Here is a 27,615-nt window from a genome sequence, read left to right as displayed (position 1 = left end):
CAATTATTCTAGTTAACATCCAGTCACCATACATAGTTACATACTTTCTTTTTCTTTTGATGAGAACTTTTAAGATCTACTCTCTTAGCAACTTTCAAATATGCGATACCATATTATTAACTGTAGTTGCATGCTGTATATTATATCCCCATGACATTTATTTTATAACTGGAAGTTTGTACCTTTTAACTTTCTTCACCCATTTCACCCACCCACTACCCCCAAGCCTGATTTTTAATTACAGTCGTTCTGGCCATCCAGAGAGAGGCTGAGCAGGAAGGGCAGAGCTGCTCTGAGCCAAAAGGCAGTAGATGTTCTTAACTGGCTGTTGGTACACCCCCAGCCATGCTTCTCTCCTGGGAGCCCCAATGGCAGACTCCTGAGTGCTGCCTTGCTAGAGCCCATCCTTCCTGAATACTGGCTCAGACCCTTGGACTGAGGTCTATACCTCTTTACCCCATCCTAGCTGCAGGGCAGTGGACCCAATCTACCAGCCAATTCCTGCTGATACCCTATATCCTGTAAACATAAACAACTTAGCCTGAAATATACAAGATATTGTATGCTTTTACCCAAACTTTCTTTCCCAATTTTATTTCCTGCTGGATCTCTTTACTTATCTTACATTACATCGACACTGGCAGCCACCTTTTCTCGTATAAAAGATACATTTTCATGCCCCCATGTCTTTGCTTGTGCTATTTCCCTCTGCCTAAGGTGCTCTTCCTGTTCTCTTTCCTCTCTATATCTGACTGACACAATCTTATTTATGTTTCAAGACCCAACACATATGCTCTCACCTCAGTCAAATATTCTAAGGTCCCCCCTAATTAGAATAGAGCCAATCATTCCTTTCTCTGGACTCTCATAATCAGTTTTAATGTCTTTATTATAGCACTTTAGAAATTCTACTTTATAATATGGTGTAGTTCTATAGCTTCACCATATTATGTTTAAGTTCTTTGAGAAAAAGAACTCTGTTAGAGGGACTTCCCTGGTGGCGCAGTGGTTGAGAATCTGCCTGCTAATGCAGGGGACACGGGTTCGATCCCTGGTCAGGGAAGATCCCACATTCCGTGGAGCAACTAATCCCATGCACCACAACTACTGAGCCTGCGTGCCGCAACTACTGAAGCCTGCACGCCTAGAGCTTGTGCTCTGCAACAAGAGAAGTCACCGCAATGAGAAGCCCACACACTGCAACGAAGAGTAGCCCCCGCTCGCCACAGCTAGACAAAGCCAGCGTGCAACAATGAAGACCCAACACAGCCAAAAATAAATAAATTTAAAAAAAGAATTAATCCATTAAAATATATATATATGTTAAAGATATATTCCTTTAGTATATCTTGGAGATCTTTCAATATCAGCAAATGCTGCAGAATATACCAGAGGATGAAGGTGCTATAAAGCAATTGATCAGTTTCTTAATGGACATTTAACTTGTCTCTTTTTTTCTTCTTTTTTTACCTTAAAGAAATTCTGTAATGAATCATATATACATTTTTTAAATAAATTTATTTATTTTTGGCTGTGTTGGGTCTTTGTTTCTGTGCGAGGGCTTTCTCTAGTTGTGGCGAGCGGGGGCCACTCTTCATCGCGGTGCGCGGGCCTCTCACTGTCTTGGCCTCTCTTGTTGCGGAGCACAGGCTCCAGACGCGCAGGCTCAGTAATTGTGGCTCACGGGCCTAGTTGCTCTGCGGCATGTGGGATCTTCCCAGACTGGGGCTCGAACCCGTGTCCCCTGCATTGGCAGGTGGACTCTCAACCACCATGCCACCAGGGAAGCCCCATATATACATTTTTAGGGCAGTAAAACTATAATGGTGCATATATGTCATTATACATTATATAGGTGTATATATCTTTGTACAAAAACTCAGTATTTCTATAGGATAGATTCTTAGAAAAGGAGCTGCTGAGTCAAAAATTACATAATTTAATAATATGATAGCAATTGCCCTCAAACTGCCATATTGTGTCTAAAAAGGCAGTTTTAATTTATACTCCCATCAACAGTGTTAGAGAGTGGATTATTGTCCAGAAAAGCCTTCAAGCTTCCTAACAGTTGTTTTAGGGGTCATCTGGGGGAAAGAAGGTGGGAGTCCACACTACAGTCTCTTACCTTCTTCAATCAGAGCACATCTGCTTTGATTAATATTAATTATTGAGCACATAATATATAAAAAGTCCTCTTAAGGAGAGGTTTCTGACACTAAACTAAGCATTTAAAATCATTTCAATAAGAAATTTCCTCTTCTGGTCAACAAATATTATTACTTCATCAGTTATTTAGGGATGTTTCCAGCTAAAAGTAAGAGACAACCCAACAACAGCAATTGAATTAGTGGGGGTTCATTTCTCTCACATAACAAAAATCTAGAGAGAGGCTCATTGATCCTTTGGGGGTTTCCCTTATGGTTACAATATGGTGCCACTCCATCTCCAGCATCACGTTGGTATTCAAGGCAGGATGAAGGCAAGATAGTTTGCACCAGTCCCTCTGGCCCTTTTATGAGAAAAGAAAAAGACCTTTGCTTATATCTCACTGGCCAGAACTGGTTTCCCGCACAGTCCTAATAGCTGCAAAGGAGGTTGGAAAAAGAGAATTTAATTTTCCTAGCACTTAAAGGGGAGGCAGACAAAAAGATAAGCAGATTAGGAGTAGATGTTGGGTGAGCCAGCCATCGGGCTCTGCCCCCCATTTGCTCACAAAGACTAAAGACTAGAGGGACTTCCCTGGTGGCGCAGTGGTTAAGAATCCCTGGTCCGGGAAGATCCCACGTGCCACGGAGTAACTAAGTCCACGGTCCCTAGAGCCTGTGTGCCGCAACTACTGAAGCCCGCACGCCTAGAGCCCGTGCTCCTCAACAAGAGAAGCCACCCCAGTGAGAAGCCCGCCCACCACAACGAACGGTAGCCCCCGCTCGCCACAACTAGAGAAAGCCCGCACAGAGCAACAAAGACCCAAAGCAGCCAAAAATAAATAAATTAATTAATAAAATTAAAAAAATTAAAATGTACACCTACCTGACACAGTAGGTGTGGTCTTGTGTTACCCTCAAGTTGAGGATCCAGAAGCTTGCAGATATTGGTGATTTGCCAGAAGAGCAGCCAGCCAGGTAAGTGGTAGAACTGGGCTCAAAGCCAAGTCCCGAATCTGAAGTCAGCACTCTTTCCACTGAACTATGCAGCTTCTCTCCTCCAGGTGAAAGGATGGGATTCAGAGTTCTGTGAGCATAATTTCATGAATATATGAGACAGTCCCAACACCCTCCTCAAATCTGAGCTCACGGAGCACTTTGTTCTTTACAATAATTCCTGAGTCTGACTGGAATACTCTAGCCCCATGTCTAACTCTAGCATGACCGTAAACTTCAGGGACAGGGAGCGTGTACTGACTCCGTGTTAAGGTTCCAGATACCCAGGTGACTCAAAGGGCTGAAGTACAAAAGGCGAAGGGGCAGTACAAAAGGTGAAAGGAAGATGGACTTCCCTTGTTATGGGTAACACTCCACAGCTTTCTGGGGAGCTTGCAATAAAGCAAACTTAGGAAAAAGACTGTCACTAATTTAAAAAAATAAATAAAAAGATGGGATCATGACACAGAAAGAGATGACTTTGACCAGGAGGAAGTAGAAAGAAAAAAGGAGGGAGTGGCTAAAGCAAAGGAAGACAAAAAGAAATTTGGTGTAACAGGGTCAGTTTTGTTAAGGCTGAACTTTTATTTAAATTGAAGCTAGGCTAGTGAAGTATTTTCAGACTGGTATCTCAGGAAGATAAGAATGGAACGAATGCTTTACAGAAATATTCTGAGAATAGAATTAGCATGTGTCCTCCTAAGACTTATTTCCCTATTTTGCCTCAGTAAATGCTGTGCTAGATACAAGGGATATGCAAATAAACGATTGATCCTGGATCTCAAAGAATGGTCAGTACAGCAGAAGAGACTTTCAAATCAACAGGCAATTATAGGAAAGACTGCTGCCTTCTATGTACTGGTTGCTAATAGAAGACAGAGGAGGAAGCTCTTAAATCCCATTGGGAGAAATATTTATAATGACAATTATAGATAACTTATTTGTGAGTACTTACCATCTGTCGGGTAGTCTGCTAAGTGCTTTCTGTGGATTATGTCATTTGATCCTTACAATAATGTAAGTACTATTTTATTATTCTCATTGTTTAGGTACAAAACCTGAGACAGAGAAGTGAAATAACTTACTCAAGGTAAGCAGTAGATTGAACATTTCCTAAGGAGAAAATCTGGGCTAAGTGTTGAAAAATAATAATAAAAAGAATTGAAAGGGAAGAAGGATGTTGAAGAGGGGAAATGGGTGAGCATATTCTGTGCATAAATAACAGTAGGAAAGGGGCTGGTCAGTAAGTGAGAGCAGGTTGCAGTTGAAGAATTAGAAGTGGTTCAATGTTCCTGGAGTGTTCCGTGCACGTGGGAGAGTAGAGTTGAAGCTAGAAAGATACGCATGGGTCAGATCACAGTGAGCTGCCATGTGCTGCAAATGTTTGGACTTTATCCTGAAATTGCTGAAGGATTTAAAAAGGAGAGCAACAAATTATTAGAGAAATTCAAATCAAAACTACAATCAGGTACCACCTCACACCGGTCAGAACGGACAACAATAAAAAGTCTATAAATAACAAATGCTGGAGAGGTTGCGGAGAGAAGGGAACCCTCTTGCACTGTTGGTGGGAATGTAAATTGATACAGCCACTATGGAGGACGGTATGGAGGTTCCTTAAAAAACTAAAAATAGAATTACCATATGATCCAACAATCCCACTCCTGGGCATATGTCCGAACAAAACTATAATTTGAAAACATACATACATCCCTATGTTCACAGCAGCACTATTTACAATAGCCAAGACATGGAAACAGCCTAAATGTCCATCAACAGAGGAATGGATTAGAAAGATGTGGTATATATATATATATATATATATATATATATATATATATATATACATACAATGGAACATTACTCAGCCATTAAAAAGAATGAAATAATGCCATTTGGAGCAATATGGATGGATCTGGAGATTATCATACTAAGCCAAGTAAGTCAGAAAGAAAAAGACGAATATGATATGATATCACTTATATGTGGAATCTAAAATGCAACACAAATGAACATGTCTACAAAACAAAAACAGACTCATGTAGACATAGAGAACAGACTTGTGGTTTCCAAGGGCAGGGGGGTGCAGAGTGAAGGATTGGGAGTTTGGGATTAGCAGGTGCAAACTATTATGTATAGGATGGATAAACAACTAGGTCCTACTCTATAGCACAGGGAACTATATTCAATATCCTGTGATAAACCATAAAGAAAAAGATATATATATATATATATATATATATATATATATATATATACACTGAATCACTTTGCTGGTACAGCAGAAATTAACATAACATTGTAAATCTACTATACTTCAATAAATTTTTTTTAAAAAAGGAGAGCAACACAACAATGACAACATAATAATAACAATAATAATCATATTGTAGTAGGCTGAATAGTGGTCCCCCAAAGGGATGTGAACATCCTAATTCCTGGAACCTGTGAATATGCTACCTTACATGGCAAAAGGGACTTTACAGATGTGGGCTTCCCAGATGTGGGTGCAGTGGTTAAGAATCCGCCTGCCAGTGCAGGAGACATGAGTTTGAGCCCTGGTCTGGGAAGATTCCACATGCCACGGAGCAACTAAGCCCATGCGCCACAACTACTGAGCCTGCGCTCTAGAACCCACGAGCCACAACGACTGAAGCCCATGCGCCTAGAGCCCATGCTCTGCAACAAGAGAAGCCACCGCAACGAGAAGCCCACACACCGCAACGAAGAGTAGCCCCCGCTCGCCGCAACTAGAGAAAGCCCGCACAGCAACGAACACCCAACGCAGCCAAAAATAAATAAATAAATTTATAAATAAAAAAATAAAAACCTCCCTTTAAAAAGAAAGAAAAAAAGGGACTTTACAGATGTGATGAGGTAAGGATCTTGAGATGGGGAGATTTCCTGGATTATCTGGGTGGGTCCAATATATTCACAAGGGTCCTTCTAAGAGGAAGGCATGTGGGTCAGAGTCAGAGAAAGGAATGTGCTAAAGGAAGCAGAGGTCAGAAAAGGAGAGAGATTGGAGCACACTATGCAGCTGACTTTGCGGATGGAGGAAGGGGCCATGAACTAAGGAATATAAGTGGCCTCTAAAACCGGAAGAGGCAGGAAACTGGATTCTCCTTTACAGCTTCCAGAAGGAATGTGGCCCTACTGACATTTTGATTTTAGCCCCATAAAAATCTCTTTGGACTTCTCAACTCCAGAACTGTGAGATAATACATTTGTATTGTTTAAGCCACTAAATCTGTAGTCATTTTATTAGAGCAGCAATAGGAAGCTAATACAATTATTATAGCTACAATTTAAAGGGCATCTATTCTGTACAAAATATCTTATGCACATTAATGCTAACCCCAGGGCCAACTTCATGGGTGTTCAACCCGTGCAGTCACACAAGCCCCCCCACTTAGAAGGGACCTACCCTTGGTTTAATGCTCTGTTGGTGCTGTCTTGAAACTTCTAATAATTGTTTATCAAGGGGCCATCCTGCATTTTCATTTTGGGGTCATCTTTATGATCATTACTCTGGACTCTTTCTCAGATAGGTTGCCTAGCTCCACTTCACTTAGTTCTTCTTCTGTGGTTTTTTCTTGTTCCTTCATCTGAAACATATTCCTCTGCCACCTCATTTTGTCTAAGTTGCTATTTGCATTTTTACGGATGCGGTAAGTTGGTTACATTTCTCGACCTTGGAGAAGGGGCCCTCTGTAGGAGGTGTCTTCTGTGTCCCAGCCACGTACTCCCCTCTCATCACCCAAGCTGCATGCTCTAGGGGTTCCCCCTAAGAGGGCTGTGGGTCCTTCTGTTGTGGCGGGCTGACTATGTGGGCGGTCTGGTAGGCTTGGTTAGCCCCTAGTCTGGTTGGCTGCCAGACCCTGCCTTGTACAGATGGTGCTGGCCACTGTTTTGTGGGACCTGGTCATGAGGTAGCTGGTTCTGGAACCCTCACGGGCTCCAGGCTAGTGCTGGCTCACTGGTGGTGGAGTCAGGGTCCTAAAGACTCTGGGGCTGTTGTCCCCCCACTGGTGGGTGACGCCAGATCCTGGGGTTAGTGCTGGACTGCTGGCAGGCAGAGCTGGTTCCTGGAGTCCGGCTGCAGGGCCCAGGGATGCCAGAGCTCGTTTCAGCTCATTGGTTGGGTTGGGGGTGGGAGGTGGTTCCTGATACAGTTGGGTATGGGGCCCAGGGTACGCCGAAGGTTGTGTAGGCCTCCTAGTGGGCAGGGCCGGGGCCCAGCTGGACCCAAGGTAGGATCTGGCCTGCATTGTGAGGTGGAGGTTTTCCTGCTTCTGGTGTCTGCCCCCTGGTGGGTCTAGAGGCTTGTGCAGGCTTCCTGGTGGAGGGGCCGGTGCCTGTCCACTGGTGGTTGGAGCTGGGTCTTGACCCTCTGGTGGGCTGGGCTATGTCTAGGGCCATTTCCAGAGGCGGCTGTGGACTCTTTAGTCTTTAAGGCAGCCTGTCTGCTGATGGGTAGGACTGTGTCCCTGAGTTAGTTGCTTGGCCTGAGGCGTCCCAACGCTGGCGCTTGCAGGCTGTTGGCTGGTGCTACATCTTGGTGCTAACCGGCCAAGCTAGCAGTCACCAGCAGCAGCAGTGCTCACACTGCTGAACGTCCCCCAATATGTCTGCCACCTGTGTCCATGCCCCTGAGCTGCAGCTGCCCCCCACTGCACCTCGCGTCTCCAGGAGACTCTCCAACACCAGCAGGTAGGTCCGACCCAAGTTCCTATCAGATGACGGTTTTGCCCTTGTTCCTGGCGCGTGGGAGATTTTGTGTGCGCCCTTTGAGAGTGAAGTCTCTATTTCCCCCAGTCCTGTGGGGCTCCTGCAATTAAGGCCCGCTGGTCTTCAAAGCCAAATGCTCTGGGAGCTCACCCTCCTGGTGCCAGACCCTTGGGCTGGGGAGCCTGACGGGGGGCTCAGAACTATCACTCCTGTGGGAGGCCTCTGCAATATATTTATTTTCCGGTTTGTCAGTCACCCACCTCGGGGGTATAAGATTTAACTATATCACGAGTTTGCCCCTCCTACCCATCTCGTTGTGGCTCTTTCTTTATGAACTTTACTTGCAGAAGTTCTTTTCTAGTAGGTTCCAGTCTTTTTCATCGATGGTTGTTCTGCAGATCGTTGTGATTTTGGTATGCTCATGAGAGGAGGTGAGCTCAGGGCCTTTCTACTCTGCTGTCTTGGCTGCTCTCCCCTGCACAGCAGTTATAATATTCACCTTGTAAAGTTGTCACAAGGAGAAGAAATAATACATGTGAAGTGCTTACACAGCTTTGGCAAACAGTAGGGACTGAAACAGATGACAGTTATTATTGCTCAAAGTCCCAGTCGTGGGCTTCCCTGCTGGTGCAGTGGTTAAGAATTCTCCTGCCGATGCAGGGGACACGGGTTCAAGCCCTGGGCCGGGAAGATCCCACGGGCCGTGGAGCAACTAAGCCCGTGAGCCACAACTACTGAAGCCCGTGCACCTAGAGCCTGTGCTCCGCAACAAGAGAAGCCACTGCCATGAGAAGCCCGAGCAATGCAACGAAGAGTAGCCCCCGCTCAACACAACTAGAGAAAAGCCTGCATGCAGCAACGAAGACCCAACGCAGCCAAAAAAAAAAAAAAAAAAAAGTCCCAGTCGTAGTAAGTGCTGAATGAGGATTTCATGCCCATACTTTCCCTACGACTTCTCTTTTCTCCCAGACTTGTATTTGGGAGGATCATTCTTGTAGAAGGGGGTTGGTGAAGGGTAAGACTAGAGCAGGAAGAACAATCCTGAACTTGTGACAATGTAGTAGACAACTTCTGGAAAGACTGTCCATCTCATGCCCTCTCTTTTTCTCTGATAATTGCCTCCAATACATCTTCACGTATCCTCCAGCAGCTGTGTTTCCCTCATGTGAGGGGTGAGGGACTCAGTGCCTCCACCCTCTTGATGTTCACTGGTCTTCAGACTCTCCCAGAAATTTAGTGTTTTGAACCGAGAGAGGCAGAGGCTAAGCATTTTCAGAAGCAAGTCACGTTCATAGCAGTTACTCGAGAGATAGCCCACGGGCCACCTGCTTGCTGCCAGGGTCCCTGGAACAGCCCTGAAGCTGACTTTCCAGTGATTGCTCAGGTCCTCCTTTCACTCCATGCATGTATCCATTCAGTATATCTTTTTTTCCTTCCTAAAATGACATAATTATGACCAATAAAACCCTAACTAATAGGAACTAATGAAAACATGAATTAAATTAGTGTAATAGGTTTGGAGAAAAGAAGGTGCACTTGAGAGACATTTAGGCATGTGTAGGGAGGGGAAGGAGTTTGGAGTGACTTTCAGGTTTCTGACTTGGGTGATCGGGTAGATATTGCCACCATCAGAAAGACGTGAGAAAAGGAGGAGTTGGTTGGAAGGGGAAATACTGAACTTGAGATGCCTAGGGGACATTCAAATGGAGATGTACAGTAGGAAGTTAGATATGTGTATCTGGATACCATAGGAGAAAAGTCTAGGCTAGAGATAAATGCTGGGGAGTGGTCAGCATTTACAGAGTCATTACTGCCATGGGAGTGGATGAGATTGCCCAGAGTACTAAGTGGAAAAAGAAGAATCCCAAGAATGAAATCCTGGGGAATACCAATCTCTAAGAGGCAAGTAAAAGCAAAGAAACTGTCAAAGGGGACTGAGTAGGAAAGGTCGGAGAGGGAGGGGGCAAACTAAGAGAGGTGCCAAATGAAGGGAAAGTTTGGAAAAGAAGCCGCCTAAATCAGCACAGCATTCTAGCAGCATTCTTTTCATTTATGGCTGAGGCTACAACACCCTATTGACTATAACTGAACCCATGTTTCCAAACCCAGCTCCATCTGCGACCCTTTGCTTTGACCCGTAGATTCTCCTGCACTGCCTGGCCTCTTTGGATCAAGGACTCAGACTGACTGAGGGCTGTTAAAAAAATTATGATTTTACCAACAACAAAAGAAATGCAAATAGAAACAACTTTAAGGTTCTATTATATATTACATTATTAGCGCACGTGAATAAAGCAATAAAGAGTTATGTTGACAGAGGTTATGGGGAAGTAGTCAGGCTTGAGATCTCCAGGTGGCATTTTACACACAACCTGGGAAGCAGTAACAAAGAGCTGTGTGTGCCCTTTGTTCCACTTCAGAGCATACCGCCAGGAAATAAACTAAAGGAAAAAAAGTAGTAAGTGATACAGAGCCTCCTCCCACTACTTAGAACAGAGCTGGAAACAATACAAACCCTCAGCTTTAACGTAATGCTTAAACAGTGTCAAGCTAACTGCTTGGGAACACTATATAACCATTAAAACTGGCAACCACATGGATATAGCAAAGTATCTAAGAAATAATGTTAAGTGAAAAAAGCAAAGCACACCAAATGATGGTGAGGGTGTGGTGAAACTGGAACCCTCGCATATTGTTGATGGAAATTTAAAATTTTTCCTAGATATATAGGAATGAAATTTGACCCAGCAATTTCATTCCTAGAAAAATGAAAACTTACATGCACACAAAAACATGTACATGAATATTCATAGCAATATTATTCGTAATAGCCAAGAGGTGGAAACAACCCAAATGTCCATAGCCTGATGAATGGGTCAACAAAAGGCAGTATATATCTACACAGTGGAATATTATTTGGCCATAAAAAGGAATGAAGCACTGTTACGTTCTTCAGCATGGATGAACCTTGACAACATTATACTAAGTGAAAGAAGCTAGTCACAGAAGACCATATATTAATTATATGATACGATTTACACGAAAGCTCCAGAACAGGCAAATCTGTAGAGACAGAAAGTAGATTAGTGGTTGCTTAGGGGGTGCGGTGGAGAATGGGAGGGCTGGGAGGTGATAGCTAAAGGGTACAGGGTTTTTTTCGAGGTGATAAAAGTGTTCTCAAATTGATTGTGGTGATGGCCGCACAACTCTGTGAATATACTCAAAACCATTCAGTTGTACATTCTAAGTGGGTGAATTGTATGGTATATGAATTATATCTCAATACAGCTCTTGCAGAAAATTTTTAAAAAATCATTCAACTGTATGCTTATAATGGGTGAATTTTATGAAATATATATGTATAAGATACTTCAATAAAGCCATTTTTTTAAAAAAAGCAAAGCACAAACTGGTTGGGTTTTTTTTTGTATACATCTGTATTTTTGTAAAACAACAAAGGCTGCAAGAGACTGGAAGTCGGTAGAGATATAACAGAAAGACACCAGATTTGGAAACTAAAGGCCTAGTTTTATTCCTCATCCTACCATTTCTAACCATGTGACCCTGGACACACCATGGAAATTCTCTGAGTCTTACTTCTTCCATGTGTGCAATAGGGATATTAATTCCTACCTCACATGGTGAGGCATAAATGTTAAGTAGGGTCATTTTTTTGCTTTTTTGATTTGCTTAAGCATGAGGTTAACAAACATGGCAATAAAAGTGAGACAACATATGTAAAAGGGATTTGAAAGTGAAATCTTCCATTAAAGGAAACGATAGTCTGGATCCTGATTCTATACTTGTAGCTTAGGAAACAGCATCAGCTTAGCCTCGGCCTCAGAAACAAAGGACCCTCCCTTTGTCTATGTGCCCTGGATAATACTTTATAAACTGGCTGTGTGGAAATTAAAATAAGCTTCCCATGTTCTGAAAATGTACGCTGGCTGTAAAGGTAACTTAGGGGAGACACAATGGAGCTCAGGTGTGTTAATGCCAAGTTACCATAGCAATAGTCCCATTCCTGAGCCTGCCCCCAGATGAGAGCCCAGTGAACACCGGAACGAAGCCATTCTGCATGAAATTATTTTCTCCATATGAGGTTGGGGAGGACATTCACACTTCCCTCACAAACAATGTTTGAAGGGAGAAGGCCTCTGAATTTTTACAAAACAGTCTTCTCTCCTTTCTTCAGAATCAGAATCAAAATCCAGTAAATTCCTCACAATGCCTGGCATGTGGTAAGTACTCAATATATAGTTGTGTAGTGAATGAATGATCAGAATTTACCTAGAAGTCCAAGGTTGGAATAGAATAGCATAGTTTATTGGTAAGAAGAGACTAATAAATTGACCACCAGGAATTTCAGAAAGATCTAAATTCATACTCCATATAATTGGGTGTCTGTTCCAAGCCACACAGCATTTTCACATCTGGATATGCCCCCATTTATTAAGCCGCTTCAGCCTGTAGCAAATTCCCCTCAAATATCATGCTTATTATTCTGAAGGGACACAGTGTCACACCACCAGTGTTATTCAACCTGTTACAGTGCACACATTTTCAAACGCTGTGTGGGAACAGTATGTGAAAATGGCTGGGTAATGGATATGCTGTCCTCCACCCTTCCAAGCTCTGCCTCCTGTTCTTGACAGAGAAGGGAGCCTGACCAGGCCTGGATCTGGGTAAATCCTTTCCTCCTCATAATGGGCAGAGGCAAACATCCTCAGTGCCAGTAGGGCTGTTTTTGAAATCATTCTTGTGGGACTGGAAAACCTTCTTCAACTCCGGGAACCAGGCTCACAGTCCCACCATGAAGTCAAGCTTTGAAAGGGGCTCAGAGCTCACAATAAACTTCATATCTACTCCCTCCTCACCCCAGTTTTCTTACATTTTTGGCACAAAACGTGGGCCCCTTCTCTCCTGGAAGACGCTTCCTCCTTGTGATCTCCTCAGCCACTCTACAAAACCCTTTAGGTCAAAGGGAAAGAGCAGAGAGGTATTGTCATGTTCACCAGACTTGCAGAGAATTGCCTCAACCCAGCAATCACAGCACCTACTAACAGCTGAGCCGTGGCACTTTGCCAACATTATCTCAGTTGATCCCCATAACAGTCCTGAAGGGCAAGTCGTTCTTTTTCCTTCCAGTTTTATCGAGATATACTTGACATCCAGCACTGTATAAGTCTAAGGTGTACAACACAATGATTTGACTTACATACATCATGAAATGATTACCACAAGAAGTTTAGTGAACGTCCCTCATCTCATATAGATATAAAACTAAGGAAAAGGAAAAAAATTTTTTTTCCTTTGTGATGAGAACACTTAGGATTCACTCTTTTAACAACTTTCAGATATAACATAGAGCAGTGTTAGTTATATTAATCATGTTGTACATTACATCCCCAGTACTTATTTATAACTGAAAGTTTGTACCTTTGGACCACCTTCCTCCAATTCCCCCTCCCTCCTCCTCTCTCCTCTGGAAACCAAGAATCTGCTTTCTTTTTTCTATGAGTTTGATTGTTTGTTTGTTTGGAAGACAAGTAATTTTGATTCCCATTTTACTTTCCAGGAAGTCGAGGCTTGGAGAGGTCTTATAAATTGTCAGTAGCTGGCCCATTATTTAAACCTGGGTCTGACTGAGTATGTTGCATACTAAAACAACTAAAAACAACAGAAGCAACAGTAAGCCTGTGTCAACGCCATTATGCACTAGAGATTTGGGGGAGAGCAGGAGAAGAAGAACCAGGATCTAACAATACCCTAATAACACTCAGACCTTACGAATACTAATTTTAGACCTTAATCATAGTAGCATATGTGCTGTGGTTGGTGGCAGTGGGAAAGAACTGAGCAGGAAATACCAGGACCAGATTCTGGCTAATCAGGAAGATTAACTCATACCAGATGTTGCCTTGCCTCTAATTCTCTTTCCTCCTCTCCCCTTCCATCCTTCTAGACACATCTTCTCTGTGAAAGCTTTCCTGACCACCCCCATGGCCCCCAGCATTAATCCTTTGCTCCATGTTCCCTTTCTACTTTGTTGTATATCAGTTATAGCCTTTTCTTATCACATTTTATTTTAGTATTTTGTTTATCTTTCTTCCCTGCCCGGCAGGAGCACCTTGAGGCCAGCACCTGTGCCTTAGTCATCTTTGTACCCAGCGCCTTGAACAGTTCCTGGTAAATAAAACGTCTCAAGTCACTGCTGCTACTCAGTAAATCATGACCTCCTAGTCCTAGTTTTCCAATTTTGAACCAATGTCCTCACTTACCCCACATCCTGAGTTGGATGGGATTTTTGAGGATTCTAGTTTAGGACATTTGTCAGGGATTATATTTTTTATTGGCTGCCCAGCATCTGAGCCCCCTTCCTATGTCTGGGGGAATTGCCACTGCATGAAACATGGGTCTCATGGGAGGCAGAGTGTGTCTTCCCCTTATGGAAGTTGGAAAAGAGGCCAGACATTTGCCCTCCTGGATCCCTGGCAGCTGGGGTGCAAGCATACCACCTAAGTTTGGCCCTGCTGATACTCAGGCAGAGAATTTGAATTTGAAGCAAATGACCCAATAAACAGGGACAGTTTAGAATTTGCGCTGGTGGCGGCACAGGTGTCCACTGCTCAGTGGGAGTGACAGCAGCATCTTGACTGGGATGTTTCTGTGATGTGGTCTTTCTGTCTCCTGAGATGGTCTCCTTTGGTTCATGTCTGTTTTTGAAGCCTGAATCTGTAGTCTTCCTACCAATTCTGTGATCTTCCTGATATCTCTCAAACTCCTTTTCTGATGAAAATAGCCAGCTTTCCTAGCTTCCCCTGCACGAGGGCCAAGCGTGCTCTTCATGCAGTGAGTCACAGGTATTCTCCGTAAGGAGACTTCGGTGTGTAGATGTGAAGGCTCTATGTGCTATGCACAAGTAGTAAGTGGGGGAGATGTGGGTGGTCCCAGGCAGTCTGGCTCAGGTTTTAACAGCATCATACTGCTTCCCAAGCGTAAAGTATTATTAACAAATATACTCTAAGGATACTTTTTTTTTTTTTTTGGCTGTACCGTGCATCTTGCGGGATCTTAGTTCCCCGACCAGGGATTAAACCTGGTCGTTGGCCGTGAAAGCACCAAGTCCTAACCACTGGACCACCAGGGAATTCCCTCCTACTGATAATTACAGTACGTATCAGAGAACGTAATATTGAGCCTAGAATAGAGGGAGCCCATTGTCCTAATCAATGACTAATAGATCTTTATGGAGTATTTGTGAACGAATGTTTAAAAATTCAATACAAGTTACTCATTCAGTGCTATCAGGGGGAAAGAGCCTCTGTCTGGAAATCAAGAAATTTGGATTGTATTCTGGGTTCTGTCACTAGTTTGGGGACATCAGGGAAGCCATTTAGTCTCACTGAGCTTCACCTTTCTTATCTTAAAATCTTGTTTTACTACCTACTCCACCTGCCTACAGGTACAGCTGTTGTGAGGATGAAATGTGATAAAGGATGTGGAAAGCTAAAAGCACAGCAGACTGAGGGTTTGCTGTATCTCTGCCTTGGGTTTGCCTCAGGGAGTTACTTGTTGACCTTTGGCTTCCCAGGATCCAGGACCACCTACTGTGGGCTCACCAGCTGTTATCAGTCAGGGCTCTCGGTTGCAAATACCAGAAGCCAACTCCGGCTATTTTATTTTTAAAATATTTATTTATTTGTTTATTTAGGCTGTGCCAGGTCTTAGTTGCAGCATGCAAGCAGGATCTAGTTCCCTGACCAGGGATTGAACCTGGGCCCCCTGCATTGCAAGCGAGAAGTCTTACCCACTGGACCACCAAGTCCAACTCTGGCTATTTTAGTCAGAAAAGGAGCTTGCTTTCTTACCTGCCTCCTTCACTAGATTGCGGACATCTCTGCAGCAGAGGCTATAACTTTTATTTCTGTATCTCTTGTGCCTAGCTTAGTGCCCATCTCAAAAAATGTGAAATTATTTTTAAAATAAGTGAATGAAAACAAACATTTGAAGTAGGGGTATTACCTCTATTTTTCAGTTAAGGAAGCAGACTCAAAAGTTTAACTGACTCCATTCAAGGTCATACAATTAATACATGGCAGAGGACGTACCCAAAACTAATCACTGGCTTCGAACCGAAGATTTCTTCTACACCACCACAGCTGAGCATTTTTGTGCTAGAGATGCCCTTCATATCCTTCCCACTGTCACATCTTCTTCTTAGAAAATAAACATCCACAGTCTTGGAAGGAGGGCAGTTTTCCATCCAAAATGTCCGAGTCCTCAGCCCTGACCCAGTCCTGGCTCAGGAGTGGACATCTGACCCAGGAGAAAGCCCAGTCAGAGATGTCTCCTGGGAATCCAGAGAGCCCAGATGAGTTTGCTGCAGGCACTAAACCTGTAAGCTGGCTGAGAGGGCAACTGAGGCTGACACATTATGGGACTTTTCTTTTGGGTCATGTGATTATGGTCTGAACAACCCAGTTGGCCACTAGTGTGGTCAACTAGTGATAAGAGATAAGAGAGTTCATGCTTTGCCACCTAATAATCTGTTTTGAAAATAAAAATTTCATTCTTTTAAAATTAACTGTGCATCAACAGTACAGATTAAAATAGACCTAAAGAGCAAATGGAAGATTTAATCATAGGCATTAGTATTTACACAATTTGGTAACTTTTTCATGACTCCTTATGATTATGTCATCTACCTAATATATTCCAGGTTCTTCTATACATTTCCTTTCAGCCATAAATACAGCGCACAGTTATAACCGTATGTGAACCTGTGGAAGAATAAGATCACGTCACTTCTCTGACCCATAAGGCACTATGTGATCTCACCATCTATTATGTCACCTCTCTGATCTCCTATTACTCTCACTCTTGCTGCACTGGCTTCCATATTCCTTCCACATGCCAGGCACTTTTCTCTTTACGGTCGTATTTATTTCCCAGGGTTTCTGTAACAAAGTACCACCAACCGGGTGGCTTAAAACAACAGAAATTTATTGTCTCACAGTTCTGGTGGCTAGAAGTTCAAAATCAAGGTGTTGGTAGGGCTGTGCTCTCTCTGAATCCTGTAGGGGAGAACACTCCCTTGCTTCTTCCTAGGTTCTGATGGTGGTCAGCAATCCTCGGCATTCCTTGGCTTGCAGCTGCATCCCTTCAATCTCTGATTCACTCACCACGTGGCCTTCTCCCTCCATATCTGTGTCTCTGTGTCCTCTTACAAGGACACCAGTCACATGCATTGGATTGGGATCCACCCTAATGACCTCATCTTAGCTTGACTTCATCTGCAAAGTCCCTATTTCCAAATAAGGGCAAATTTTACAGATACCAGGAATTAGATCTTCAATGTATCTTTTGGGTAACAATTCAACCCACACAATGGTCTTCTGTCTGGAATGCTCGTTCCCTAGATGTCTGCATTCCTCACTTTCTCACTTCCTTCTGGTCCTTACGCAAATGTCATTTTCTCCGTGAGGCTTTCCTTAGTCATCTTATATGAAATGGCAAGGTCCATTCCCCAGTGTTTCTTAGTCCCCTTCCCTGCTTTATTGTTCTCTTTAGCAACTTGTCATTAGCATATTATAGGTTGTACTGCACTTATTTATATTGTGTATTGTCTATCTCACATGGTAGAATGTAAACTCCAGGAAAGCAGGGATTTTGGTGGATTTTATCCACTGCTGTATAGCCAACATCTGGAACAGTGGCCGGCACAGTAATACTTGTTGAATGTATATGATTCTCCTTGTTCAAAGCTCTTCTTGGAGACTTCCCTGGTGGCGCAGTGGTTAAGAATCTGCCTGTCAATGCAGGGGACACAGGTTCACGCCCTGATTCAGGAAGATCCCACATGCCATGGAGCAACTAAACCCGTGTGCCACAACTACTGAGCCTGCGCTCTAGAGCCCACAAGTCACAACTATGGAAGCCTGCGCACCTAGAGCCCGTGTGCTGGAACAAGAGAAGCCACTGCAATGAGAAGCCGGCGCACTGCAACCAAGAGTAGCCCCCGCTTGCTGCAATTAGAGAGAGCTCGCACGCAGCAATGAAGACCCAACGCAGCCAAAAATAAATAAATTTTTTTTTAAAAAGTTACTAACTGCATAAAAAAAAACCTCTATTTCTTTAAAACAAAGCAAAACAAAACAAAAAAAAGCAAAGCCCTTCTTGGGACATGTTCAGAGCTATAAGGCTGCTGCTGCTTCACTAAGTGTCACAGCCTCCACAGAGCTTCTTCTATAGCCACAGGCTTAACTCCCTAAGCACAAAGCCAAGTGTCTCAGTTCCCTATACAGGGAAGAGTCAGGAGGGGAAATATCTCAGCCCCAAAGGTCTGGTTGTTGGAACTCTGGTCCACAAGCATATCTGAAGGAAGAGCAAAGGCGATGTCTTCCTATCTGGTCTTTGGTTTCTGAATTTTCCTCCTCTTCATCTATGAAACAGAACAGAAGAAAAAGGATTAGGGCTAGGGAGTCTCTAGGTTTGCCAAAATAAAACCTTCTTCTGATTGTCCTTTTCTAATCATAACATCTCTGTCCACTGATGATTTTCCTACCTTTGCCAGGCTTCCTTCCTTCTCCCCGATGCTGATCTGGAGTTTCATGAGGACTTTGCATCCAGTGGTTCCCCCAGCAACTGACACCCACAGCTCCTTCAGAATTCTGATATGACTCTTGAGGTGGTAAAAATTTCAGCTTATATCAATAGCATCGTGAAGGTTAATTTTATGTGTCAACTTGGCTGGGCCGTGGTGCCCAGATATTTGCTCAAATGTTATTCTGGATGTTTCTGTGAGGGTATGAACATGATACCTCATGATAACTAGATTAACATTTAAAGTAAAGCAGATTGCCCCCACAATGGGGGTGCGCCCCATTCAATCAGTTGAAGGCCTGACTAGAACTAGAACATAAAACTGACTTCTCCCAAGTGAGAGGGAATTCTGCCAGCAGATGGCTTTTGGACTTGAACTGCAACATTTGTTCTTCCCTGGGTCTCCATCCTGCTGGCCTACCCTGCAGAGTTTGGACTTGCCAGCCTCCATAGTTACATGAGCCAGTTCCTTAAAATAAATCTCTCTCTCTCTGTCTTTCTCCTTCTCTGTCTCTGTTTTTCTCTCCCCTATTGGTTCTGTTTCTCTGGAGAACCCTAACTAATACACATATTATCAGTATTTCTTACGGAACGAATCTTTTAGACAACAGTGAAACAGAACTTCATGGTGTTTTCTGACAGAGAGTTAACATACTCTGCTTATTGTAAAAAAAAAAAAAAAGAAGTAAAACTCAAGCAGTACGTTTTCCCTGGTCCTGGGGCTCCAGTAATAAGATTGAGAGCCTCTGTGGAGAGAGGGGGTTTGCAAAGGACATAGAAGATAGAGTTCCAGAGAATGAGGAAACTGTGGTTTATTGCTAACAGACCATGCTGGGTTCCAGAAAAGACAGGGTAGAAAAACACTCACTCTCTCCAATAATCAAGAAGCCAAGAAAGAGATAATGCTTTTCTTGGCCTCCTGGATAACTTCAGATCAGGGTCTTAATTGAAAAGTAGAACTGTTTTCTTTATCTGGCTTTGCCATGGACTAGTTGTCAGCGAGATACTACCCTTCTCTGAGCCTTCATTTTCTCATTGTTAAAATGAGGCAGTTGAGTTAGACTGTCTCTGGGGTCTCTTTCAGTCACGCCAGTCTACATCACCTTAAACTCTAAGTTTTGTGAAGGTGGGCCGCCTCTTGTTTACCTCTGGTACCTAGAACCTAGCATAGGGCCGACATAGCATAGGCCCCTAGCACACAAAAGTGGACCCTATAAATACTATGACTGAATGAATAAATGAGGATTTAAAAAACTATCTAGGTAACATTTGAAGGGGAGGGAAGAGAAATCAAGGAATTTTATCCCATGGAGTCATATAAAAGATGTTTTTAACAAACTTGAAATCTTTCTTGTAATCAAAAAGCCATCTCCTGAGATTTGTTTCATATATTCAGAACACTGGATAGTGGGGTACAAAGTTATTTAAACCAACTCTGTGCCCCTGAGGGTCTCACCCTTTTGCTGGACAACGGGAAATGTATAACAAAGACACTAAATGACAACAGCAGGGATTGGCTGCAGAGCCCGGTTAGCGGTCCTTCTATTCCAAGGTCTCACAGGTTCCAAGGTTCATGGATAAATCTGAGAGGGCAAGTACCAACTGAGCACCTCATGTGGTTCCAGCTCTTCCACTCCATCTTCCTGACTCTCTCTCTCCATCCGAAGCCGACCAAAAAGAGCAGCAGTTGGGCCCTCATCTGCTGTCCTGTATACCCACTGGAGCCGCAGGCAGATCAAAAAACAAACCACCCCCTTCTCTCGTCTCCTGCCCCAGATTCTGTAGTCGTCAGACTGTTGCCCATTTCAAGCCGAGAATCGCTCTGTATGAGCCAGCTCCCTGAAAGTCAGCTGACTAACGGGTTTCTATCTTCCTTTTCAAACAGCCTAGAAAAGTCTTGAGTTTATGGAGTGTCCCTCTGAGTCGTGGCTCAGAAGAACCTCTATATGTCATCCTATCTGATTTTATAAAGACCTTCAGCTTTTAGACCAGAGGAGCTGCCTCCCTGCTCTTAAATAAAGTGAATGGGGCTCTGGACCCAGAGACAGGCAGGCCTGCCTTCTAGTTCCAGCTGTGTTACTTAGGGACAGCGGACACATCACTTCTCCTTTCTGAGCCTTAATCATCTCCTCTGTAAAGGGAGGCGTGTAACAACAGCGTCGGACGCACACACACACACACACACAACTTCACCCCTCACCTGCGCCACAGGGTTATTCTGAGAATTCAGTGAGATCAGATATGTGATGGTGCTCTGCACATGCAAATGTAAGTTCTCTGTTATCAGATTTCAGCTTTGATGAGTCATTTCAGGCATCAGTTCTTGATGTAGGTGTCCTTCATTTAACCCCACCACCAACTATTTCTCCTTCTTTTTCTTTTTTTGTTTCCTGAAGAAATTACAAAGTCAGTCCTATGCATATTCCTGATGGGGTCTACTCCTAAACCTTTCCTAGCTTCTTTCTGGATCCATCCTCCCTTCCCAGTGGAATCTACCAGCTCTTACTCCCTCGCTCTGAATTATTCAGGAAGGTTCCTCTCAGCCCACACTATCACCACGCACACCTGCATATTTAACGTTTGATTTAGTTGTTGTCACGTGTAGAAACCCAAATAATGGCGGACTAAGAATCAAGCATCCCGTGTTCCAGAATTACCACTGTTTTTGATTACCTAGGGAGCTTTGGACCATTCAGTTTGATAAACATCTATTCAGGTCTGGGCAGGGGGTGGGGCGGGAATGTTGCCTGCTGTGCAGAAACAAGATTTTGTAGGTCACACAGATAAGTAAACCTCCAACTATGAAGGATGTTCTGTACAGTGGCACACATACCAAATAATATGGGTACATAGAGGAAGAATAATCTAATCGACCTTTGAAGTCTACAGAGGCACCAAAGAGGAGGTAACATCTGAAGGATGATTAAGATTTTACAAGGTCAATAGGGAGGCCAGGTAGAAGGAAGAACATTAAGACATGAACAAAAATAGTGTGATAAAGAAATGGGAAGAGTTTGGTGCCACCAGAGCACAGAATGTGAGGCAGGGAGGGCGGGAGATGAGGCTAGGGGAAGTTGGGCTGAGGCTTTGTGGGACCTGGAAAGCCAGGCTTAGACATTTGGACTTTTTAAGCCCTCTAGACTTAAGGTATCCATTGTACAAATCAATTTATCCCCTGTATGCCTAGAATGATACTAGCTTTGTACCATCCTAGAGAGAATGGAGAAAAGAGTCACTCCAATAATTTTCTGTAGGGCTTGACTCTCCCAGTTGAGAAAGGCTATGATGCAATGGTAAGCCACCCAACATTTATAGAAAGCAAGTGACATCCTCATGTATCATAGAAACATTACTCTGGTGACAACAAGAAGAATGCTTTAGTAGAGGCAAAGGCTAAGAGATTGAACCAAAACTCTATTGTAATAATTCAGGTGGGCGATGACCAGGGCTCAGGACGTTGTCAATAGAAATGGAGGAAAGGGACATTCCAGAGACATTTGGGAGGCAGAATGGATGGAATACTTCAGTGCTGTCTTTCCCGGCTCCCCAGCTATATCTGGAGCTGCTGACTACCTCCAGCTGCAAGCTGAAGCCTTCCTGAAAAGGGTAAGAAGTGCATCAGCCACAGCCCCCCATGGGGTTGGGGTGAGCTGACACTAATCTGGGCTTTATTGTGCTCTGGTGACCTCTGCATACCGCGATAGCCTCTCGGTTATGACTCTTCACACCCCTTCACCTTCCTGGGCATGTTGGTCCAGTCCTCACAACTAACCTTCAGCCTAATTCTCCTCCCCAGCCTCATATTTTCCTGCTGAGACAGAAGCCCTGCCCTGAACTCCAGACTTGCTTGGCTGGGATCCTGACACTCGGCTTCCCGATCCCAGCCCATTCTTCCAAGGGGCTGGGTCCACTCCCTGTGCCCCACCCGGGCCCCAGTAATCCTGCAGCAGAGCTCGTATTGCCAGCTCCAGTGTCGCTTGATCACAGCTTCCTCCTGCTGCCCGACAGGCCTGTGTGGCTGGGGTCCCATCATGCCTCACACTTCAACCCACCCGAGTTCAGACATCACCAAACCTCCTCTGGGGCCCGTTCTCTCATTTGTAACATGAAGGGGTTATGCTAGGTGACTTCCTGGGTTGTTTCCTTCCAACACTAACATCCTGTCTTTCTAAATAGGCCAACTGTAAAAGAAGTCTGCATTGGCACAGAACAATTGAGGCTGGAAGCGAGTGAGTCAGACTCAGCAGAAATGTCAAGCTAGCTGTGAAGCCAAGAGATTAGAGTGCAGCACGCCACTGGGCAGACAGAACTGGAGGTTCCAACCACAGATTAGCCTGCCCAGACAGCTGTGTGGACGAGATGACTGATGCCACACCCAGCTTATTAGTCACGTTCATGTTCAAGGGATTAACAGCATCATTTTGTGTGCCCCCCACACCACCCCACCCTGGCAAAGGACCATGTTCATTTATGACCTAAAGCAATTTAGTATGGTGATTGTCATTCTACCTTTTCTTATGGTTAACGCTGGGGATTTCAGATTCAATATTATCCTATCCCAGTATTTCGCCCATTTCCTTAGAATAACCATCCAGTGAGTATTCCCTGAGCATCTAGCTTTACTCTCAAGACTTCCTAAGTCCTTTCCCAGTTGCTCCTCAGGATGTGTGAAAGAAAGAATGCAGGTCTTTGGAGGCCTAGGTTTGAATTCCACAGCTACTTACTAGTCACGGGATTCTGGGAAAGTTACTTAATCTCTCTGAGCTTTGGAAGTAGATAATAATACCTGCTTTGCAAAGTTGTAGCCCAGATTGAAAGTGCCTGGTACACAGAAGGTTCTCAATAAAGGAGTTCTCCCTCACACCAACCCTTGAAGTCTCTTTGTTCTCAGGATTGCCTGGATTTTTTCTCTCTCTCTGCTACTGGAGCCTACAAGGCTGGCGCACACAAATTTCTGCTCCAGTCCGGATCTACAGCATGCTGAGTCAGCACCGGCACTTCCTGGAGTAGGGGCACTTTTTTTTTTTTCCTGGTTGGGGCTGAGCAATCATAGGCCAAGAAAAATCTAGCTCAGAAGATGAGATCATAGCTGAAGGCTCTAAGAGCTCCATTGTCTCAGCTTCAGGGTCCATTACGTTGAAGATGTAGGCACCAGTGCTGGGATTCAGGGCAGGGCCGGTGGGGAGAGCCCAAAGGACAGTGCTGAAGTGGTGAGAGGGTAAAGAAAGGATGTCTCCAAGCTGCTAAGCACAGGAATCAGCTGAGGGACACACATCTTTGGCTAGCTAAGGGCTAACATACTTGGTTCTTCTTTCAAGGGGAATCTAGTATCAGGGACCAGTATAGACATGGGCTGTTTGAGCCACAGAGATCATTCTACCTTCTTTTTTTTTTTTTTTTTTTTGCGGTACGCGGGCCTCTCACTGTTGTGGCCTCTCCCGTTGAGGAGCACAGGCTCAGCGGCCATGGCTCACGGGCCCAGCCACTCTGCGGCATGTGGGATCTTCCCGGACCGGGGCACAAACCTGCGTCCCCTGCATCGGCAGGCGGACTCCCAACCACTGCGCCACCAGGGAAGGCCCATTCTACCTTCTTTTAGGCAGATAGAGAAACTGAGGCCTGGAGGAAGGAAAAGACTTGCCCAAACCCATGTAGAGAGAAAGGGCCAGAACTGCTCTTAAACCCATGTCTCTAGATTTTATGTCCATAACTGTGAAAAAATAGTGATTATTAGAATTCAACACATTGTGGACACTCAATAGATCTGATTGTTGAATAACAAGTACAGGGAATGTTTGCTAACAGAATTTCTAAGCAGGAGATATTTCTAAGCATTTACTAATATTTTTTTGAATCCTGGAAGGTAAGGAAGGGCCAGATTGTGAAGGGTATTGAATGCCATGCTTGAGAGCATGAATTCTGTTTTGCAGGCAACATGAAGCCATCAAAGATTTCAAAGTAGAGGACTGACATGATCATTCCAATGATTTGAGAGAGAGCATTCTGGTTGCAGAGGGGAGGATGGATTGGAAGGTGTCAGGTTTGATGCACGAGGGTATAGGGGGCTTTTGGAGTAGTCCCGGTAAGAGATGATTGATGGAGATTTGAGGAAGGGCAGTGGTGGACTTCGGTGGCTCCGCACTTCCACTGCAGGGGGCACGGCTTCTATCCCTGGTCAGGAAAATTCCACATTCTGTGCGGTGTGGCAAAAAATAAAATAAAATAAAAAAATAAAATAAAGAAGGGCAGTGGCAGGAGGACAGAGAGGAAGCAGGAGAGACAAAGGCCATGTCTTCAGTGCAGCCAATGGGGCCTGTGGTCAGTGGAAAGAAAGGTGGGTCTGGAAGGGACAAAAGGCTGGGCCCTACGTAGCCAAAGCACAACTTCTCAAGACCCTAGTCTCCCGCTCAGGGTCCCAGGCTTCACTCATGGCAGGGCAGACGTTTGGTGGCCACGGCACTGGGTAGGCCACAGGCTGCTAATAAGCACAGTAGCCACTGCCATTCTGACTGTGTAATAAACCAGGGCGTCTATTTCCCCAGCAAAGTGCAGCAAAGACGGTTGGTTGAGACACACATAAAACCCTGTTTCCTACCTAGAGGTTTTCAGTTCAGGGTAAACATTTTTAAAGATTAAGCCTTCTAGTTTCTAGACCTTGTCTGAATAATTAACATCTCCTGGTAAAAAGGTAAGTTCCATCCACTGCTAGCTATGGAGGTCGTGTATTATAATAGTTAATAACACAGAATTTGGGGTCAGGTGGTCCTGTGTTTGAGTACAGTCTGGTACTCACTACCTGTGTAATCTTGAGCACGTTATTAAATCTCTTTGTTTCCTCAACCATAAAATGGGGACAGTAGTCGTTCTTTTGTGAGGGTTGTCGTCCTAATGATATAAGGTAAAGCATTTTAAGTGCTCAGAGCAAGTGCTCAAGCAGGGTCAGCTATTGTTAATTCTAATATCCCTACGGAATTATTTTGTAGCTTGGTGTATTAAAAAAAAAAGATCACTTTCTTAAGCATAAAACATCTGTGTTCAACATTTTTAAAGGCTCTTATTTGAATATTGTGTTTTAACCAAATTTTAAAGACTCATGGATGAATGGTGGAACAGGAGAACATTGGATACCTATCTGTGTGCAGATGTTATAAGTGTGCAATAAGAGGTTTTGTTCTACTTTCCAAAAATTTTGTGATCAAAAGTGATTTTGCTATTGATTTGCTGGATGACTTCAAGGAAGTCCATTTAACCTTTTCAGCTTTGTTTGTTCCACTGCAGGATAAGTGGGCATGGTTTCTAAAGGCTTTATCAACTCTAAAATAAATACATGAATTCATTTTACACTCTAATTACATATTACTTGCATGGCTATAACAGTAAGTCAAACCCCAACTATTTCTAAAGAAACTCTAGAATTCTGCATGATTACTAAGGACCAGTGCCAAGAATCTGATTACCATCCAATATGTGATGTGTGCCCTTATTTATCAAATGGTTTGACAGTGTACAGCTGACTTGGAACATCTGGAAGAATGGTCATAGCTGAGAAACAGAAAACTGGAACTGGAGGTTCCAGCAAGTCCCTTTGCACTTGCTGTTCCTTGGGGGAAAGGGTTTTTTTTTTTTTTTTTTTAACTTTCTCGTCTGTTCATTTGTATTGTCAAAGTTTCTCTCTGAGAGTGGCTTTTGGTGATAAGTTAATCAGTTCGGCAAAGTACTGGGAGTAGGTTAGTAAAAATCATCTTTATGAACAAACTTTTCAGGTCTAGCTCCAGCTCACCCCCGAGCCCTTTCCCCACCACTTTGTTTTGGCACATTCTAATACAACCAGACTGATCTTGGCTATTTCCTTAGACCCTGTGTGTTTACCACTCAATGTTTTACTAATGCTGCTCTCAACCTGGAAACACTTCTCTCCTTTTCTTTGAATTCTTCCTCCACTCTGACTGTCAACATTTATATGTCCAAATTCTCCCCATCCTTTGAAGCTTAGTGCGAAGTTCACCTCTCCCACAGAGTGTGGGTAATCTTTCTCCTTGGGTGCAGTGAATATCTCCCTCAGCTGAGCTCCCAGAACACTTCTGGTACGTATCTCTCAGGTGATCCTCGGCAGGCAGAATAGTCTAGCGGTTAGGCACGCGGGATCTGCAGTCACACCAGTTGAGTTCAAATTCCTATTGGCCCCTTAGCTGTGAACCTGGGCAAGCTATAAACCTCTCCTTGCTTCAGGTTTCTCATCTGTAAAATGGAGCTGATAGTAGTACCTACCTCATAAGGTTTTTGTTAGGTTTCAATGAGCCTGTAGATGTAACGCATTTAGAATAGCGCCTTGCCTTATTGAGTGTTTAATAGATGCTAGCTATCATTACTTCTCTGCTCCTACCTTATTTTACAAATAAAATATTCCTGTCTCATGCTTCTGCCTAGACTCTACACTCGTTGAGAACACACCGATTTGTGCCTGTTCATTTTTTTGGTAGCTCATTTTTGTGCCTAGAACTTAGCACACAGAAGTAGTTATCTGACAGGTTTTAGAAAACTTAGGCCAAGTCCTTCCTCCCTTTGTATCCCTGATATTTACAAGATGACTTTAACCATGAAATAAGAAACTCCATGAATTTAAAAAGTTTACTGTAATTAAATGTCAAATTGGACATTAAACTAAACAGTCTATAGTCAGTTGCATAGTAGTACATGTGGCAAGGACAGGACTTTTTTTTTTAATAGATCTTTATTGGAGTATAATTGCTTCACAATAGCATTTTAGTTTCTGTTACACAACAAAGTGAATCAGCCATATGTGTACATATATCCCCACATCCCCTCCCTCTTAAGCCTCCCTCCCATCCTCCCTATCCCACCCCTCTAGGTCATCGCAAAGCACCGAGCCTATCTCCCTCTGCTATGCTTTTTAACGAACATTACATGTGGTGTACAGCTATTTGACCCAGGGTTCCCGACACCTGGTCCTGGCCCCATTCCGCTACTCCCAGTACCAGATTCTATTACCTTTGCTTCCCATGGCTGTGGGACAAAGCGCAGTCATAGTCAAGATTTCAGGTCAAAGTCAGATCTATTTCTGAGATACTTTCCACAGATATTTCTCACATCTTCGCAGAGACACTTCTTGGTCTGTGTT

This window comes from Lagenorhynchus albirostris, chromosome 9, assembly GCF_949774975.1.
Source record: "Lagenorhynchus albirostris chromosome 9, mLagAlb1.1, whole genome shotgun sequence".
Lineage (NCBI taxonomy): Eukaryota > Metazoa > Chordata > Mammalia > Artiodactyla > Delphinidae > Lagenorhynchus > Lagenorhynchus albirostris.
Note: the sequence above shows the minus strand (reverse complement) of the source record.